Raw genomic sequence first — 15474 nt, 5'->3', positions numbered from 1 at the left:
TTTTAGCTAATTGAAGGTCCACCATGTTGTGTTCAGAAGTTGTGCAATTTTGCATCTCACCAGCCATGTACGAGAGGTGTCATTTTCCCCATTCTCACTGACTCTTACTTCTGTTTTTTTTTAAATTATTGCCAGGTGCAGATGCCAGTTACTCACATCTGTAGTCCTACTGCTTGGGAGCCTGAGATCAAGAGTATTAAGTTTCCAGGCTCAACCTCACCACAAAGTTTAAAAGACTGCATTTTAACCAATATCTGAGTGCAATGGTTCATACCTGTCATCCCAAACTCTTGGGAGGCTTAGATAGGAACATGGTGGATCCAACACAGCTGGTTTCAAGACTCCCACCTCAATGGAAAAATGCTGGTGTGGTCATGTGGTCCTGTATCCCAGCTCCTGTAGGAAGCATAACTAGGCTAGCCTGGGCAAAAAGCAAGACCCTATCTCCAAAATAAACAGAGCAAAAAGGACTGGTGTCATGCAGGAGAGCACCTGACTAGCAAGCATGGAGCCCTGAGTCCAAACCCCTGCACTGCCTACAAAGACATTTATAATATTAACTAAAGCCAAAAGGGCTGACAGCATGGATCCAGTGGAATGGTCCCTGCCTAGGAAGGGGGAGGCCCTGAGTTCAAGAATGTGCAACTCCACAAAGGTGGGAGCGGGGCAGTATCTAGCAAGTAGAGCCCCAGTTCAAACCCCAGCGTCACCCACAAAACACAAATACATGTAAAATAAGCATGATGGTAAAATAAGAGTGATATCTCATTGTGGTTCTATTTGCATTTCCTCCATGACTCAGGACATTGAGCATCTCTATTTGCTTGCTAGTCATTAGTGAAACATTTGTGGACATTTCTACAGAAGTGATCTGCTCACATTTAAATTGTGCTGCTCATCTTTTAATAATAATATGAAGACATAAATTTATAACAGGAGATTTTTCTCTTTCTGTGGATTGCCTTTGTACTCTCATTCATACACAATGCTTTTTTCTTTTGATGAGGTCCAATTTCTGTGCTTTTTGCCTTGTTTCTTGTTTTTTTTTTTGGCAGCTGTGGGTTTCAACTGGGGCCTAATGCTTGCTAGGATGGTGCTGTACCACTGAGGCACTCTGTCAGCTACCTTGTTTCTTGCGCTTTCGGTGTTATATCCAAGAAACCACTCCTGTATTCCAAATCCAAGGTCATATAGATTTTATCCTAAGACCTTTGTAAGTTTCAGCTTTGCATTGAGGTCATCGATCCATATCAAGTTCATTGTTGCATATGTTTGTAGGCAAGGGTCAAACTTTGTTCTTTTATGAAGTGTTTCTTTTATTTTGAAGATTTTGAACTCAGGGCCTTGTTCTTGCTAGGCAAATGCTACACCACCTTAGCCCCTCCCCCAGCCCAACGGCTGCTCTGTTGCATGTGGCTATCCAGATGTAGAACCTTTGTTCTATCAATATGTAGAAACTTTGTTCTATTCAGATGTAGAAACTTTGTTCTATCCAGATGTGGAACCTTTGTTTGAGAGACTTCCTTCACCATTGAAGGTCTAGGCACCCTTGTCTAATGGATTTACAGTAGATGCATGAGGTTATTTCTGGACTCTCACTTCTCTTCTGTTGCATACACATCTGTCATTAGCCAGTACCACACTGTCTTGACTACTTTAGCTTTTTAATGTTATGAAACTATGAAGCATTAGTTGTCCACTGTGTTCTTTTCCTGTTGTTTTTGCAGTGTTTTGTTTTTCATTGCACAGGGGTTTGAACTCAAGGCCTCATGCTTACTAGGCAGGCACTCTTAACACTTGAGCCACTCTGCCAGCCCTTCACTTTTGAAGATTGCTTTGGTTATTCTGGATTACCTTCAATTCCATGTGATTTATTTTGGTGGTTCTGGGGTTTGAATTTAGGGCTTCATGCTTTCAAATTCGGTGCTATACCATTGAAGTCACAGCTCCAGCCCTCAATTCATTGTGCATTTCAAGATCAGATTTTCCATTTCTGCAACAACAACAAAGTCCCTTTGAATTATGATAGGAATTGCATTCACTGAACCTTTCAATCACTTTGGGTAAGTTGCTGTTTTAACAATATGAAATCTCCCTATCGGTGAACATGGGATACCTTTCCATGATATTACATCTTGAATTTCGTTCCAAAATATTTTCCAGTTTTCAGAAAAAAAGTCTTGCACCTTGGTTAAATGTATGCCTAAATTTATATTATTTTGTTCTTTGTGAATGAATTATATACCAATACAACTAATTGTGTACAGTAATCTTCATTATCTCTTATTAGATATTTTGTGAATTATTTGAGATTTTCCAGATATAAGACAATACTTCTATGAGTTCTAATAGTTTTATTTCATCCTTTTTAATTTCAATCCTCCCTCTTTTTGTGGTACTGGGGCTTGAACTCAGGGCCTTGTACTTTCTATGCAAGCATTCTACCTCATGAGACACCACCACCTTAGATGCCTTTATTTCATTTCCTTGCCTAACTTCTCTGGCTGGAACTTCCAATACAATGTTGTGAAAAGTGGCCAAAGCAGTATCCTTGTTTTGTTCCAGTCTTAGGGAGAAAGTCTTCAGCTCATTGCCGTTGTCTCTGCGATTAGCTGTGTACTTTTCGTTTTTAAATTTTTTCTTTTTTTTAGCTGTGGACTTTTCTTAAACGTTCTTTATCATGTTGAGGAATACCCTTCTATTTCTAGGTTATTGAATTTCTGTGTCTTGCAAGGTTTTAAAATTTTGTCAAAAGCTTTTGCATGAATTGTTTATGATGTTTTCCTTCCTGTGTTGTGGTAAACGGACTGTTATTTGTATGCTGCATCTTGGAATAAATTGCACTTGGTCATTGTGTATAATCCTTTATAGATGCTCATATATTTGACTTGCTAAGATTTGGTTGAGAATTTTGCATCTATATTTGTGTGGGACTTGGGTCTATTATGAAAGTACTTTCACTTTTGTAAGGACTTTATGACTGGCCCTTTGATCTCATATAAAATCTTTGAAATTTTTTGTGATATCTTTGTTTACCTTTGGTACCAGTGTTATGTTGGCCTCATAAAATGAGTTAGAATGCATTTCTTTCCTTCTACTTGTTTTTGAAACTCGTGAGAAGGATTGGTGTTAAAAAGTTGAATGTTTAATAGAATTCATCTTGTCCACAGCAGGGACTTGTTGATTGCTTACTTAATTTCTCTCCATGGTACAGGTCTCTTCATACCTGCAGTTCCTGTTCAGTCCATCTTGGCAGTCTATGTCTCATGGAGTTTGTCCATTTCAGCCAGGTTATCAAATGTAGACTATAATGTTACTAATCTCTCATAATCATTTTTATTTCTGTAAGGTGGAGAGCATACCTGCGCTTTTGTTTCTGATTTTAGTAATTTTAGTCTATTTTTCTTAGTTAATCTATTTAGGTTTGTCAATGCTGTTCTCACAGAATCAGCTTTTTGTTTCCCTGAATTTCTGTATTTCATTTACATCTGCTATAGTCTTTATAATTTCTTTCTTACACTGGTTTTGGTGAATGCTCTTTTTTGTATCTTTGTAATGTAAACCTAGGTTATTGATTTGAGACCTTTATATTTCTTAAATGTAGACGTTGACATCTTTAATGTCCCTTCAAGGCACTGAGAGAGTTCCACATCCCATAGGGTTTGGTGTACTGTTTTTGAACATTATTTTTAGGCATCTGAAAGTATTTTTAAAATTCCCTTCCAATTTCTGTTTTGGACCCATTGGCTGTGTAGGAGTGGTGCACACTCCTGGAAATCAGCACCTTGGGAGGCAGAGAGAGAGGATTTGGGTCAAGGTTAGCCCAGAAAAGAAAGTTAGCAAACTCTTATCTCAAAAAAGATGCTTCTGCATGCCAGTTATCCAAGGTACTGTGGAGTCAGAGCTAGGAAAATCAAAACCTTAGGCTGGTTGGCCCAAAGCAAGAGAATTTACTGAGAAATAACTAAGGCAGAAAGGGCTGGTGGTGTTGCTCAGTCAGTAATGTGCCTGCCTAGCAAGTGTGAGGCCCTGAGTTCAAACTCCAGTGTTGCTCAATGCACCTCCCAAAAAAGTGTGTTACTAAATTCCATGATGTGTGGATTTTCCACTTTTCCTTCTCTCTGCTGATTTCTGCATTCATTCTACCAGCACAGTGGAGGCAAAGTGTATGATTTCAATTAAAAAGTCAACTCCTGGGGCTGAGGGGGTAGTCCTATCTCTGATAGAGCATTTGCCAGCATGCATAGGGGCCTGTGTTTCGTCCTCAGCACCACAAACAAAAAGTCATTCTACTGGCATTGTTCACAGCAATTTTGTTTGTAGCAAATGCATGAGTCCTGAGAGGTGAATGCACAAGGGTCTTAGCCACAACCTGAAAAAGGCCAAAGAAGCCAGGAGTGTTGGTGCACACCTGAAAGGCCAGCATTCTCTGACTGAGGCCAGAGGATCATGTACCTGACACCAGCCTGGGCTAAGTAGTGAGACTCTATCTAAAAAAAAATCAAATAGGCCAAAGAGTCAGAGAGCACCATCCGAGGGAGGCACTGGGTGAATGAAGGGAATAGGAACTGCACACCTGGTCACAGCTGCAGTGAGAAGTAGGACAGCTGTGACGTAATGTGAAGAGGAGCAGTTGTTTCCTGTTCTCCTGGCTTTTCCTTTCAATTTTTGTTAAGGAGTAAAGCTGTCCAAGTTTATTAACAGGCAAAAAAAGGAAAAATTATTTATTAACCCAATATACATTATTTTACCTCAATACCATTTAGAAATATCTACATCTCTCTTGTATAGGGAAGGAGCCAACAGGGATTTTCGGGGGGAAAAGTCAATGATTCTGGGGAACTCAGCAGGCGTTGAGAGCAAACAGGAACCTGGAACCAAGTGCATTTTGCCTGCAGAACAGAAAGTAGTTGGTGAAGGATTGTCTTTGCAATCAAAGTAAGGACAGTGGTTGGTGACAAGAGTCTGTCCATGTGTGTTGACATCCTTTGGGTTTAGTTGAGGAAATCTTAGAGAAAGGACTAAAGAGGACTGTTTCTTCTTTGAAGGGTTGGGACTTCAGGCACATATGAGAACATTGCAGACAGCCTCCTCCTGCAGAGGGAGGGGAGAAACAATGAAAGGTGAGGGGGACCCTGATTCTGAGGTAGGTTTTAGGATCATTCAACTTCCTTTAGATCAAATTTCTCAGTATCCAAAAATGCCATATTTTTGTAGTATCATTCTCAGCTCCACCAGCAGTGTTTTGTTTTGTTTTTCTTTTTTCTTTTTACTTCCATTCAATGTAATGTTTTGGAAACCTATCTGTCAGGGTATAAGAATGACAAGTCCTTGGTCTTGCCAAAGAAAGAATTCAGAGCATACACACAAGGAGTTTTTAACAGAGCAAGATTTTTTTTTTAAGTCAAAGCAAGAGTTTAATGCAGCAGAAGCAAATGCAAAGTAAGAGTATAGCTTCAAAGATGCTGAGGGTGGGAGCCTGACCACACAGTCAAGTGCATGGAGCACTCACATCTCAGACACTTTTCTGAACTGTGGGAGATTAGATACATTAATTTCATGTACAGAATGGGAAGTTATTTCTAAGAACAGGGGATGGGGAGTGTTTTACCTAATCAGAAGACTCAGAGCCAAGATAGCGACTGAGCGGAGGAGTGCACTTCAGCTACAGCTCTAATGAAATGTACATGAGGCATCTGGGGACCCTTTAGACTTGAGAAAGTGCCTGTCAGGGTCATTGCTAAGACCGTTGGCCACTCTAACAGAAAGTAGCCTCAATTGTGGTCAACCCATACTCCAGGACATTTGTGAACAGCACATTTGGTAGTGTATACATGAGTACCCCACTGCACCAGCTCTCTCTGGCTCCTTTTTGGTGTGGAGCTCTTTCTGCCTGCCCACTCCATAACACATCCATGCTGTGTGTCTGTCTCTAGATTTCTTCTTATTGCTGAAGGTATTTCTTTATGTGGGAATCATTACAAATCCCTACCATTTGTGTGAGCTCTTGTGGCTACCTTCTCTACTTTGATGAAGGGCCAAAGAAGTAGAAATGAAGCTTGGAGAATGAACTTGACTTTGCAAAATGGACTCCATACATGCTTCACAACAAGGCTATGTCTCGGGCTTGCACTTTCATACACTCTTACACAGCACAGTATTTCTACCGTGCTCCCTGAACCTAAAAGACCCTGTTGTACTCCAAAAAAGGGCATTACTCAGGTACCTTCTAAGAATTGATCAGACTCCCTTCTGCCTCTTGAGGCAGGTCTGAATTTGAACTCAGGTTCTTACATGTCTGATGAATGGGGCTCCCAGATTGGTTCCCAAGCCTTCCCATGTTCTTTGTGCAACTAGAACTCACTTACTTTGCTCACCAGGAGAGAGGCTCCCTCCCTCAGATGAACATGGTCCAGTGGTGCCTGGCAGGGGCAGCTGTTCCAGTGGGATGGGGACTTTGAGCCAGTAACAAGGAGTGGAAATGCCACCATCCAAGGCCAGGGCAGGCTCCCAGAATTGTTGCAGGAGAGCTGAGACAGAGACTGAGAGGGCACCAAAGATTTTGGGATGCAAGTTTCTAAGCAAGCAGGCAGCAACTCAGTGGACTCGTGTCCAAAGGCTGGGCCCCGAGAACAAAGGGAAATTTCTTATATTCCATTTAGAGCAGGCCGCACAAATGGGGTTATGGGAGAAGCCGGAAAAGATAACAGACAAAAGACAAAACGTGCATGACGCTGGGGCCAGGTAGGCTGGGTGCTCTGATGGAGACACACTGGCCCCTCCACCTCCAGTGCATTTATTATACACAATAGCAACACCAGGCGGAGACAAACTTCTCAGGGGAGGGTGTGACATTGTAATCCTCAGGAACAGGAGAATCCTGTGACAACTTCTCCCCAATGTAAACATCTTAAACAGCTGTACCGCATCTTGCCCACCTCTGCGGTTGAGGCTGTGCCAATTCAAGCAGCGATCTATTGGGAATAACTATGCTTTCTCCTTTCTGCAGTTGTGGGCTGTGTCAAACTGAAACCCAACCCGCGGTTTATTCCATACACCTGTCAGCTCCCAACAGTGTGTGATCACTTCACCATGTTGTGGAATTTGGTTTGCAAATATTTTATTAAGAATTTGGTTTGCAAATGATTTATTACAAATTTTGCAAAGATTTTTTAAGAATCTCTCTCTGTATAGCTGTCTTTATCTCAAACTAGCAAAAACGCCATGTCTTTCTTATAGTCTGTCATGGCCCAAATGATATACATACATAGGTGAGTAAATGTAAAAATGATAAAATGAAAAAAGAATTTTTGCATCTATGTTCATCTACAATTTCTACTTTTTGTTTCCTTTTTTGGGTTTTGGTATCAGTGGAAGGCTGGCCTCATAGAATGAGTTATAGACCTGTTGATGTCCTCTTGGGTCTTTTTAGGTAGGTCAAATGCACCTAGAAATTTATCCATTTCTTCAAGATTTTCCAGTTTTAGAATACAAGTTTTTGAAGTATTTGCTCATGATCCTCTGGATTTAAATATAGGCACTCATAGCTATAAACTTTCCTCTTAGTGCTGCCTTGCTGTGTCCCAAGGGTTCTTGTAAGTTCTGTTTTCCTTTCCATTTAACTTGGGAATTTATTATTTCTGCTTTCTTTTTTTGACCCACTGTTTCAGTATTTTCTGTAGTTTCTTTTGCTGTTGATTTCTAGGGTCAATCCATTGTTATCTGATAAAATACACAAGTCACTTCTATTTTATTATATTTGTTAAGACATGGTTTATGTCCTAAAATAAGACCTATCTTGGAGAAAGTTCCCTGAGCTGCTGAGAAGAATGTGTATGTCTGCAGTTTTATTTAATCCATTTCATCTATAGTGTCATTTAATTCTGAAATTTCCTTCTTGATTCTTTATCTGGATGACATTGATTTTTGAACATCAGGTATGGAGTTCACTCACTTTATATGAAGTTTATCTGTGCTCTTATCTCTAGTTGTGTATGTTTTATGAATTGGGTGTGCTCGTGTTTAGTGTGTATTATTTTATAATTGTTATATCTTGTGATGGGTTGGTTCTTTTTCAGTATGAAACGATCTTCTTTGTCTCTTCTAGTTTTGCTGAATATACCAATTTAGGTCACCAGCTGTTTTCTTTCAGGTCTGAAATACATTGTCTGCCTTGCTTTTAGGGTTTCTCTTGAGAAATCAGATAGATTTACTTTATATGTAACTTGTCACTTCTCTATTGTAGCTTTTAATATTCTTTCTTTGTTCTATATATTTACAGTTTTAACTATAATGTGACTTGGAGGGGTTTTTATGTGTGTATGTGTGTGTGTGCTGGGTGTCCTAAAACCCTTCCGTGGGATGACTGTCTCTTTCTCATGTTTCGGGAAATTTTCTCATATTACATTATTGAACATGTTTTCCATACCTCTGGTTTGTACCTCTTCTTCCGTGCCTGTGTTTTATAATTTGGACTTGTAATTGTAACCTAGAAGCCATGGATGTTCCATTTTCACCTTCATATTTGTTTTCTTCATCTTTATCAGAATGTTCTAATTCTTCTGGCTTGTCTTCAAGTGCCAATACTGTGTGTTCAAACTCATCCAGTCTATTGCCAGGCTTTTGACTGAGTGTTCTTTTTTATTTGACTCCTTGAAGTGTTCATTTCCAGAATTTCAGTTTGATTTTTTTCAAGATTTCTATATCTTCATTGAATTCCTCCTTCATATCCTGCATTGCCTTATTTATTTCATTTAGCATTTATTTGCTTTCTCTTATAATTCATTCAGGTGTTTATCTGTACCTCTTTCCTTTGTTGACCATTCTTGTGCCTGTTCTCTAGAATTGTTTGTCTGAGATTTTATGTACTTCACTGTTGCTGGTGTCTATCACTGGAGTTGCTGGCTTTTGGAGGTGTCCTGTTGCATTATTTTTTCATACTGTGTGTTTCTGTATAGGGATTTGTGCATAGCCCAACTCATTGGTTTAAGATGTAATCAACTGTAGTTGGTGAGTTGAAATGTCCTCAAAGTTTAGGCAGGACTGTGTATGAGTGAAGATGTACTTTCTCAACTCTCCACTCAGTGGTGGGGGTGGGTTTCAATTAAACAAATTCTTGCCCATGTGCTCAGGGCACCTGTTTTGATTCCCAGCAACACTCAAATAGAGGAGAAGTAACTGGAGTCTGTTACAGTTCCTAGCATCTGTGTTGGTGCTATGTGTGGGTTGGGGGCAGGAAGAGTCAAATGTCAGTTTCCACCTCTGTGCTGCTTTCACCTTAGAGTCATCCCTTCTTTGTGTACTGTAAGCCACAGCTGGCTGCAAGGAGATTTTTAGTTTGTGGGACAGGCAGGTTCTCACTTGCTGCACAGATTCCCAGTTTGTCCCCCTAGGGTCAGTTAGCCTCCAATCTTAGGGGTTTCGATAAATTTCTCAGATAGTGAAGGAAATAAGAAACAGAGCATTGAGTTCTGCAGTGGCAGTGGAGAACTGAGGGATTCAGATGCTCTGTCTTCAGGTCACATTGCTTTCAGAGCCAGCCCTGTGTGAGGGAGGAGGCTGAGGGAAATTGCATAATCCCCAGGTCCTGTGCTCACAGCAATCAGCTCCAACTGGCAACAAAATTCCACAGATGGCAGGTACCTGAGCACTCCAAGTTACAGGCTTGTTGCCATTTCTGCAGTGATCCTCAGGCAATGGCACCTGCTCTGCCAAGGAGGGTGGAGCCTCAGACCAGCACACTATGCCTGAGACTGCATGAGCTCTAGATGCTAATACTTCCCAGCTGATCAACGTCAGACCTTCTCCCTCTCCACAAACACATTTCATGGCTTCTCCCTCCTGACACTGTGGTCAGGTCTCCCAAGACTCCCTGAGTCATGATTGGTCCTCATTTTTAAGTCTTGATCAAGATGATATATAGCTTTCTGGGATATGGGGACAAAAACATGTTTCTGCCCAATGCTAGCCTGGCACAGCAGGGAAGGCCCTGTCCCTCCAAATCCCCACACTGGGCTCAAGGCTTCTAGGAGATATGGGCTTGTCTGACAGCTAGGTCTGCCACTATCACCATGGCTGTCTAGATTATCTTTTGATGGAGGTTTCCATTTTCCCTCCACTCCCCAAGTGCCTTGAGCACATGGGCAAAAATTTGGCTACTGAGATACCCTCTAGTCTAGTGGTGAGAAACGACACTTCCACCCAGCCACTACACATTTCTGCCTGAGCTTGCAGACATTTCAGCTGAAAGAGTACAGGTGATGACAACTTCCAACCAATGACTTGGCCTCAGATACACAATGGGCTGGAGTCTCCTAATTATTCTGTCACCAGTTTCTTTGTGCTTTTCTCTTGTCCTGTTCTTCTTTCAGGGTACCAGTATGCTCTCTCTCTTCTGAATATAGTCTCTACTTTGTTACCCTGACTCTTCTCATTAATAGATTAGTCAGTTTGTGAAAGCTCATACTCCGCCATCTTGCCCTGCCACCTCTCTGAAGATTTGAACAATACAAGAACCTGCAGTAACAAGTTTTCCTTCCTTTCTTTTTCTTTCTTCTCTCTCTCTCTCTCTCTCTCTCTATTTTGTTCTTCTTCTTCTTCCTTTTGGCAAGTAGAGTTTGAACTTAGGACATTTTGCTTGCTAGGCAAGGTGTCTACCATGTGAGCCACACTCCCAACCTTTTTTGCCTTGGGTATTTTTCAAATAGGGTTTCACATTTATGCCAAGGCTAGCCTGGACTCTGATCCTCCTATTTACACTTTCCAAGTAGCTGGGATGACAGACACATGTCACCACATCACCCAATCTTTTATTGATTGAGATGGGGTCTCACCATATTTTTATCTGAGGTGACCTCAAACCACAATCCTCAAAATCTCTGCCTCCCAAGTAGCTAGGAATACATGAATACCAGGCCCAGCAACTTTTTCTTTCTCACAGAGGCCAATAAGATATAAATGAGTTCTTTCCAATTGATGGTATCATAGATCAGATGCCTGAGAAGAATGGCCTGAGATAGAGATTCTTGTTTAAATGATTTATTGACCCAATTTATTTTAGTACAGTACTGGGGTTTGAATTTGGGGCCTCATGCTTGAAAGCAGGTGATCTACAACTTGAGGCACTCTGCCAGTCATAAAAGGTCTTTTAAAGATACAATTTTTTTCGAGTGATGTATTGAAAGAGATGCCAGAAGAAGGGAAATGGGGAAACAGGAAAAGGGAGGAAGGGAGGCTGAACTGAATTAGCTGTAGTCTGCTCCCACTGAGAAGCACAGGTGCAGGAAAGGCACATAGAGCTGGGCTGCATTGGGAGAATATGGACTCTGTGCCCCACACCAAGCCACTGGCCGTATTCTCCCTACCAGGTTGAAAGGTATGAGAGACAGAATGACCTCCCTGCTGGAGTGACCTCTGCTTGACCAAGTACACTTCTCCTGAAATCCATTCCACATTGCGTTTGCACACATAACAAATTATATTAAAAAATAATGCTGGCAATGCAAAGTAGTGGGGGTACTTCAAAAGAAAATAACTAAAGCTTAAATAATGACATATGAGAAAGAGTATAACAGGGACAGCTCATGGGAAGTGGTCCACAAGCAATGGCCAACTTTCATGATCATTAACTATATTTTGAAGCCTTATATCCTATGGATAACTGTTTTTTTTTCTTTTAGTGCAACAAGGACTTTTCAAAAAGCACTAATCTGCAGATGCCAAGTGGGTAACTGAAAGCAGTATAGAAACCTGGAATCTCTGCCTTCCTTTTGCACCTGTCTCCTTCTGCACCTGGATCAGATTCCTGCTCAGCTCTTCCCATAGACATGTCATTCATTTCAGGAGTGTCCATCTAAAGGAAGTCATGCTCTCTTTCCAGGTGGAAGGCACCTGGAAGAATAAGGTGTTTCCAATATTTCCCAGGGCACCACAATCAACAGATTGTCAACCACCAGCTTTTACATGTCCTGTTCCTGATCCCTTGGCTCAGTGCCTTGAAGTGTCAGGTCACTGTTCAAACTTGCAGTCACCCTGGAGTCCAGGACCATGGAGACTCACAGCAGGTCACAGCGTGAGGACACTGGTCCCCATGCAGAAGCAACTACCTCAAGGCTGTCCCCTAAGACAGAGCAGTAATCTTATGAGAATTGGATTCCCCCCTTTATCAGTGACAGCGATGACAGTTTCTCCAAGGCCACCCTGAAGACCAGAACTGAGAGAATGATGGAACCAACCATGATTTAAAGAACACTGCTTAATGATGCCTACCTGACACCCCCATGCCAAATGCTTCCTCTAGACAAACCCATCGCTCATGTCAGTAGTCCCAACAATAAGCTGGCTGTGTGCTCTCCTCCACCCTCCCCAATGGCCACAGAGCTTAAACTCCCTGCCTGCCATCCATCATTACCATTCCATTTGACTTCTGGGGTGAGCGGCTACATGCAATTGCTGGGACCCTGAATCAAGTATGAGGTATGGGAATCTGGTAGCACATCAACCAGCACTTTTAGCCATCAAAGACCAAATCTAATCAACTCACTCTCCTTACCTGAGAAGTTAACCCACTGTGGTGGAAGGCAGCATGATTTAGAGCGTTAAATATGTGTGCATTTAACAAATACACAAGGACTGCTTTCAATACAAGCTAAGCAGTCATTCCAGAATCTTACTTGCACATAGCTGGTTGTACAGATTAGATTTTTTAACCTAATTACTTTAAATAATTGGCCTCAACATTTTGAAAACAGCCTTCTGGATTACTTCCTCTATGATGAGGTAATGGGCACATCCACCTATATTTACAATTAAGATTTATTGGGTATTTGCTGTGTGTAAGGTGGGATTTCAAGGCTCAGGTGCTGGTCATATTTATTTCATTAGTTATCACAGAAAGGCTGGAATGCATGTCGCACTATTATATCCATTTTTTTGTCAAGGACATTAGAGCACAGACACAATAAGCATTTTACCATTTCACAGGAGCTTGGGTGAGACCTAATCAGGTTTGGAACACAGCCAGCCTGAGTGAAGAGCTTCCAGTCTTAATGGCAGCAGCCTAAGTGTTATCAGACCATCCTTGAACTTGAGACTTGTATCATATGTTGCACGCCTTAAGTACTGCAGGTTTATGAAGTCACGGATTCTGGTTAAGCCAGGTCTATCTCCAAATTGGTCTTCTTGAAGAATGTCATGGATTTTCAATTTAGAACTGTCAGCTACCTGCACATTCTTAGAGGTCCCACCCTTACTATTGTCCTATGTGAAAAGTGGCAATATGGAAGCTGAGCACAGCAGCATATGCCTGTAATTCCAGCCCTCAGGAGGCTGAGGTAGGAAGATCTTAAGTGCATAGGCAGACCTTGTCTCAAAACATACAAACATCTAGGCACCAGTGACTCGTGCCTGTATTTCCAGCTACTCAGGAGGTAGAGACCAGGATATTGGTTTGAAGCCACCTAAGGCAAAATAGTTCATGAGACCCTATCTCAAAAAACCCATGAAAAAGGGCTGGAGGATTGGCTCTAGGTGTAGGGTCTAAGTTCAAGTCCCAGAACTGTAAAAAAAAAGAAAAAAGAGTGGTCAATTGTTTTCGTGGGTAAGGTGGAAGATTGATGAAGTCTAAGTGTCTGAGGAAATTTTTGCTAATGTCTAGGTGTATGCTACATGTGTCAGCATATATTTAAAAAGTGGCAGCCCATGTCGTAATCTTAGCACTTAGAAGGCTGAGGCAAGAGGGCTGTGAACTCAAGGCCAACCCGGCTACCTAATGAGATTCTGTCTCCAAAAACTGAGGCCTGCGGGATATAGACAGTGTGCACAGATGCTTCATAGCATGTGCAAACCCCTGGCTTCAATTCTTGGCACTGAAAAAAATTAAAATTAAAATTACTTTTTAGTAGGGCACTGTTATCCTAGATACATGAGAAGAAGAGAGCAAGAAGCTCTAGGTTCAAGACCAGCCCAGGCAATAAAACATGACTTTATCTCAAAAATACCCAACACCAAACAAAATGCTGAAAATTGGCTAAAGTGGTACAGTGCCTGCCTTGCAAGCATGAGACAGAGTTCTAAACCCCAGTGCTGTAAAAAAATTAATTCTTAATTAATTAATGAAAATTCTTAATTTTACATTCTTATGAATGTAGTTTAGGAGAAAGTATTCCATGAATTGTATGTAGTGAAAATAAGAGTGAGTTATCAATTTACAGCAAACTTAAGTCAAAAGAAGAAATTGTGACACATTTCACTGGAGATCTGGTTGGCTCTATTTGCAATTCATGGATGGGGCAGCTGTCTCAAAACATACAAACAGCTGGGTGCTTGTGACTCATGCTTGTAATCTTAGCTACTCAGAAGGCAGAGATCAGAAAGATTAAATCCTGGATGTGTTCAAAAACGCAGCCAGGGAGAAATAGTTCACAGCTCTTACCTTAAAAAAACCCATCAGAGGAGGATTCCAAGATGGTGGCTAGAGGGAGGAAGCAGAAATTGAGCCTCCTATAGTGAAATCTTGGAGAGACGCCGGAGACACACTTTGCAGGCTTAATCACTGAAAAAAGGCACAACTTTGACCCCTACACACCTCCAGCCAGCACAGAGAATCTCCACTTCACGTTAAATGGAGAAACAAGGAGGGGCCCTGGGCCTCCAGTCACCAGTGCCCAGACGGCTTGGGAAGACGAGGACCAGGTGAGCTTTGCAGTACCATGGTAATCCCACAGACAAGCCTGGGACAGAGCAGCATAGCCCCCTGGACAGACTGACCTCCACCTGGGGAAAAAAGGGAAACTGAGTAATAAGCAATAAGAGCAATAAAGACACGCTGGAAAGAGGGTGGGGTGCCCTGAGTGCTGAAGACTGGGGGAAGGGAACCCTTCCTAGGACTGTAAATAAACAAGCTGGGTGGGCCAGAGAGCCTCTGGTGGGAGCGGGGGTGGGGTGCGTGCCCAGCAACCAGGAGCGGGGAACCTTGTGAGAGTGGCGGAGGGAGGAAAACTCCACAGGAGAGGAGGGAAGACCCACTTCCCACATGAACTGTAAACAAACATGGAGGCTGGCAGGAGCAGCAGCACCGCCCAGTAATCAGGAGCAGGAAAGCTTGTGAAAGTGGCAGTGGGAGGAAAACTTCACAGGAGAGGGGGGAAGACCCACCTCCAACATGAACTGTAAATAAACATGCAGGCCTGACAACACGGGTGCAGTGTCACCTTTCTCAGTGCTTGGAAAGGGGAAAGCCTGTAGCAGAGGCTCCCGCACAGGAGATCTCTGAATAAACAAAGCCTGCAGGGCCAGGTGAGTGCTAAGCTCACCCCAGAGATCTGCATAAACAACACCTCCAGCAACAGCAGGCTGACAGCAGTGGTCAGGCAAGCCACAGTTGCAGATACCATTCTCAGAACTGTCTCCAGACTCTTTTTTTTTCTCCCTACCTTTGATGAGACAACAACCAAATTACACCTGCAAGCGGAAAAA

The sequence above is a fragment of the Castor canadensis genome, chromosome 16 (genome assembly GCF_047511655.1).
Source record: "Castor canadensis chromosome 16, mCasCan1.hap1v2, whole genome shotgun sequence".
Lineage (NCBI taxonomy): Eukaryota > Metazoa > Chordata > Mammalia > Rodentia > Castoridae > Castor > Castor canadensis.
The sequence above is the reverse complement of the archived record's forward strand: the minus strand, read 5'-3'. Positions refer to the sequence as shown.